The sequence below is a fragment of the Cricetulus griseus genome, chromosome X (genome assembly GCF_003668045.3).
Source record: "Cricetulus griseus strain 17A/GY chromosome X, alternate assembly CriGri-PICRH-1.0, whole genome shotgun sequence".
In the NCBI taxonomy this organism is placed as follows: Eukaryota; Metazoa; Chordata; class Mammalia; order Rodentia; family Cricetidae; genus Cricetulus; species Cricetulus griseus.
In genome coordinates this window covers 120,987,964-120,993,720 of record NC_048604.1, presented here as the reverse complement: position 1 = coordinate 120,993,720, position 5,757 = coordinate 120,987,964, and positions in this window count along the sequence as shown.

Here is a 5,757-nt window from a genome sequence, read left to right as displayed (position 1 = left end):
CTTTTTAACTGAGTAATACTCCACTGGTGGAAAGGTAACCCAGCTCCTGGGCTGGAGAAGCTTAGAGTGGGTATACAAGCTAGTGGTCCCTTAACAGGTAGGGACTGAGGGATGCAGGGAGAACCTGGTGGCAAGTTGTCTGATTTCATTTGTTAAATAGGCAGTTTAGCAGTTTGTACTGGTTTGTTAATAATAAATAAATGATAAGTGGTGACACATTCTTCTCTATGACTACTTCCTGCTGACATTGGGCCATTGTTGTTGGTGGCAGACAGGAAAGCTGGAATGCTGGCCATTTCCAGGGAGAGCAGGCTGTTACATTTGTAATCCAGCTCTTCCAGACCATCAGGGACTAGGGAAATTCAGGGAGCTTTTGGGAAGTTCCTGAGGTTTGACCACCTGGTGCTTGACCACTTTGAAACTGTCCTGGATGGAGATTTTGAGGGTAAACCTGGAGCAGGCAAGTTGCTCCAGGAGCAGTACACAGTTGATTTGAAATCTATTGGAATAGATAGACTAGGAAAATAAAGGCAAGTTAAGGAGTTTCGAGGAATTTTTTCTTTTGTTTTTTTGAGACAGGGTTCCCCTGTGGCTGTCCTGGAACTAGCTCTTGTAGACCAGGCTGGTCTCGAACTCACAGAGATCCTCCTGCCTCTGCCTCCCGAGTGCTGGGATTAAAGGCGTGCTCCACCACAGCCTGGATAGAGGAAGTTTTCTTGGGTGTACATTTGAAACTTCCAGATCCATGGTCCTGATAGTTGGGGGAGGGAGCTTCCAAGAGGGGAAAAGGGAGAAATCTCACCCTCAAAAATAAGCAGTAGGTAAGAAAATTTAGGCAGGAGTCCACTTAACCTGCAAGAGGTGGATATAAGTCAATTTCCTAAGGCTTACAAGAAAATTCTTGTGTGGTTTTAAAAAGAGGCAAACGTTTCAGTTATGTTAGTGTTACCACTGTTTTCAATCTGTACTGAAATCCACATTGTAGAAATGATGGATGTTTTTAGAGTAAAGAGAAGGAAATTTAGAAATTTGAGCTTGTGATAATATTAGCAGTGCTTTACCATACCTAGATTAATAGCTTATCAGAACTGCATTGATTGCAAAAATTCTGAATTGTCTAAGTCTTAGTATAATAATGGAATAGCATGGAAAAGAAATCTGAAGAATTTATTTTTTATATACCTTAAATCTTTCTTAGATCTTTATAACTGGCGTTTATATCTTAAAACACCCTTTTTGACACAACTTACTTACACAAGCTTTCATATCAGCAGATCTTATTGAAACTTGTATTTGTATGTCTTAGAATTTGTTAGCAAGGTAAACTGTTTGTCTTTCTCAGATGGAAGCCTTATTTTTATCTATGAAAAGACTGAGAAGTCAGCTGAAGCCTTGGGGAATTGCCTTTTAGCATATTGTTTCTGCTAAAATCACAGTTAGTCAGTCAATATCATCACAGGAAAAATTATAGCTAGAAGTATAATCCAAATAATCCATATATCAATTAAAATGGCAGAGACCCATTAAGTAGGTGAGCTACCCTAGGTGCCCATGGTTCATTGGGGTCAGAAGCAGTCAGTCCTTGGCTGTCATATAGGACAACATTTTATCTTCAGCCTTCATACAGAGTACCATAGGGCTTTGGCTATCACATTCAGATTTCAGAGATGTTTCCTGTAGAGGAATTTGAAGAAACTGACTTTACTTTGACCAGTTGAAGTAGGGCAATGACCCCAAAAGTGTCCATAGTTATAGCAGAGACCTGACAGTAGGAAAGGCATGGGGCAATTATTCCCAGTGGCTAGTGTTACCATAATTTAGATGTAGTCATTGTGCCCCAATCTCTTTTCTTTGGAAACCTTAAAGATTCCTGCTAAGAGGGGGCATTTATCTTGAATATTTATCTTAGTATAAAAATTCATACCAATCCAAAGTATTTGACACTTGTTGATGTTATCTTAGTCTGAAAAGGAGATATAATTGATAGTTTCAAATCCCATAAGGCTCTGGAGTGGAGTGGGTACTGGACTTGGGTGATATACTTCAAGGGTTCCCATCACTGAATAACAATGGGGGAATGGTGTCTAGCCACAGATGGGTTTTCGGTGTGCCAGACTTGGGGGTCCACCTGAAAGGCTGACAAAGGAAATGACATATTGGTTGGGTGGCTAGGAGGAGGAGAGGAGCCTCTGGCAAGTCTAAGGTTAGGCAAATGGGGGAAGCAAAAGAAATAGGAGCTCCTAAGATGGCTAAAAGATCCCTTTCCAGTAAGGGCACAGGACAGGTTGGTATAACCAGAAATGAATGAGTGAGGGGAATTTCCCTGAAAATGCAATTGAGTGGTGGGGTCTGATGAGCTAAGTAAGGCGGTCACTCTGCCAGGACAACAGGGAAATGAGAAGGAGGTGTGGGATCCCAAAACTCCCACAGGATTGAGTATGTGGCAGCAGTGTTCTAGAGGAAGGAAATTGATCCACCTGATGCCTTGATATCCACCGGGGACTCCCTGTCAGAGATGACAGTGGTTGGGTCAGGAGAGCCTGGGCCCCTTCATTTGTCGTCATCCATGGCCAGGATTAGGAAGTCTGCTAGAGGACAGTCTGTGTCTGATGTCCTCCTGCAATGAGGACACTGACCAGTGCCCCTCTTCCTGGCATTTTGGACACAGGTTGAATATTGAGTGGCACATGGGGATTAAGGCAAGCTCCAGCCCAATACCCATCCTGACCACATTTAAAACTTTGATGTTGTGGTCCTTGAACTTTAGAGGGCAACGAATCCAGGGCAGAATCTGAGGCTTGTCAGATGTCCTTGGCCAGCATCTGGTATTTGTGTTTAAGGGCGTTCTTATCTCTCTCATTGTTCACCTTAAAAGCCACCCTTACAATTTCTGCCTGTGAGGTTAGAAGTTCTCTCTCCAGATGCCTAAGCTTAAGCCTAATGTCAGGGGAGCTCTGGGAAATAAAATGTCATAAGGAGCTGTCTTCCATCTCAATTTTTAGGGTCTAGCTTAGTATACTGTAAGAAGGCCTTTGTAAGGTGTTCTAGGAACTGAGAGGGGTTTTCTGGTTTGTCCTGAACTATTTCCAGAAGTTTATTATAGTTTGCTGGCTTGAAGGCAGCCTTAGGGACCCCAGCCATGAGGCAGTTGGTAAACTGATCTCTCACTAGAGTGCCCCCTGGGGTATTATAATCCCAGTGTGGCTCCTGATGCAGGACTGGTTCAGCCCCTGCAGGATGAACCACATTACTCTTATGAATTACATCTGCATAGGATCTAGTCTGCTCCCAAACTCACTTGTCTGCATTCCTGAGGTAGTAGGTTGTTGAACAAAATCATGTATATATCATGAAAGATGAGGCTATAAGATTGGGTGATATATTGTAACTCTTTTATGAAAGCAGTAGAGTTAGTGGCATAGAAACCCAGTTTCACCAGACAGTGGTGGCACACACATTTAATCCCAGCACTAGGGAGGCAGATGCAGGTGGATCTCAGTGAGTTTGAGGGCAGCCTGGTATATAAGAGCTAGTTCCAGGATGGACTCCAAAGTCACAGAGAAACCCTGCCTCCAACCCCTCCCCCCAAAAAAGAAATCCAGTTTCTTTTTTATTTGAGAAAGTTCTCATAGTGAGAAGGAACATCTGCTTTAGCCAGACTATCCACTCTGGCCACTTCTCGAAAGGGGAAAACTGTAGTTGGGTTGGGTTTGGTAGGTTGGGGACACACAACAGCATGGGAGTGTGTAACTGGGGTGGCAGAAGTAGGTGCAAGTATTGGGCAGCTAGAGAGGCCCATTGTTGGAGAGAAAGAAGTTGGAGGGGTAGAAGGGGCAGAAGTAGAAGGAACAGAAGGCTTAGTTGGATGTTGAGGATGAAATAGTGGATGTTTGTCATCAGTGTCCAAACCAGTGTGGGTTTCCTCTGGTTCAGCTTTCATAGCTAGAAGGACCTGAGATGGAGAAGAGGAGGAAAGAGAATGTTTAGCAGAGAGGTAGAAGAAGCCTTGGACATATGGTAAATTCTTCCATTTACCTGTCTGCTGGCAGTAGTCAAAAAGGTCCCATAAAATATCATCATCCAAAGAGCCTTTAGGCAGCCAATTTGACTTACTATCTAGGGGGTTTTAGGCCATTTGTTGGTACAGAGGAAATCGAGTCTGGGTGCCTTCACAAACAGCATTAAGTGAAGGGGTTTTTGTTGCTTTACTCCAATGGGAGAGGCAGAGAGCAGAATAGTGGCACAGGTCATTCTTGCAGGTATCAGCCCAAGAACAAAGGCAGAGGGGTAAACCAGATAGGACACTATAGGCCGAGAGAAGGCAGTAATCCATAACCACCAAAGGCATGAATTGCCAATGCATTGCCTTGCCTTCGGGAAGATTACCAGAGGTTATTGTCAACTAGAGGGAGGGGGTGCCCCCACTTTCAAGAACACCAGAAGGCTGCCAGATGATCAGTCACTCCCACCAGTTCAAGGAAACATTTATGCTTACTGAGAGATGGGGTGCCTTACCAAATTTTAGTCGATATTGTGCAGGATCCCAGTGGAAAGGTAATGGAAAGTGGGCTGTCAGTTCTGGAACAGGATCCCCGGTGTCTCCAGCTGCCATTCAGTGTGTGGCAGGAGAAGTCACAGAGAGAGCCTGAGTGAGTTTCACAGCACCAAAAATGGTGTTCTTTTTTGCAGCTTCAGGCAATGAAACTGGATCCACCAAACTCAGCAAATCCACATGGAGTTTATTGGGGAAAGGGAGCCAAGGGAGGGGTAGGTGTCTACCAATCAAACAGGAGCAGAAATGGAGAGAGAGAGAGAGAGAGAGAGAGAGAGAACAGGCAGGAGGTGCTTGCTTATAAAGGGAAAGGGGTTGGTTTAGAATGAGGCTCAGCAGTTGGACGTATGTTCAACCATGTTCACAGCAGCATTGCTTGTAATAGCCAGAACCTGGAAGCAACCTAGATGCCCCTCAACTGAAGAACAGATGCAAAAAATGTGGTACATTTGCACAATGGAGTACTACTCAGCAGAAAAAAAAACAATGGAATCTTGAAATTCTCAGGCAAATGGATGGAACTAGAAGAAACCATCCTGAAAGAGGTAACCCAGTGACAAAAAGAAAAACATGGCATGCACTCACTTGTATATGGATTTTACCAATAGAGCAAAGGATTACTAGACTACAATCCACACTGCCAGAGAAGTTAGGCAACAAGGAGGACTCTAAGAGAGACATACATGGTCCCCTGTGGAAGGGGAAAAGGACAAGATCTCCTGAGCAAATTGAAAGCATGGGGGATGGGAGAAGGAGCTCGGAGCATAAGAAGGAGAGAAGAGGAGGGTGAGGAGGACATAAGGGAGCAGGAACTTTTGTAGGGTGAAGAATATAGAACCAAATAAGAGATACCATCAGAGAGGGAGCTAGCATAGGATTAAAGAGAAATCAGGCACTAGGGAAATGTCCAGAGATCTACAAGGATGACATCAACTAACCATCTAAGCAACAGTGGAGAGGTTACCTTAAATGACCTCCCCTGATAATGAGATTGATGATTAACTTATATACCATCCTAGAGCCTTCACCCAGCATCCGATAGAAGTACAAGCAGACAGCCACAGCTAAACACTGAACTGAACTGGAATCCAGTTTGAGAGAACAAGGAGTGGTTATCAAAGTAGTCCAGACCAGGATGGTGAAACCCACAGAAACAGCTGACCTGAACAAAGGGGAGCTCTTGGCCCCCCAAGCATATATAATAA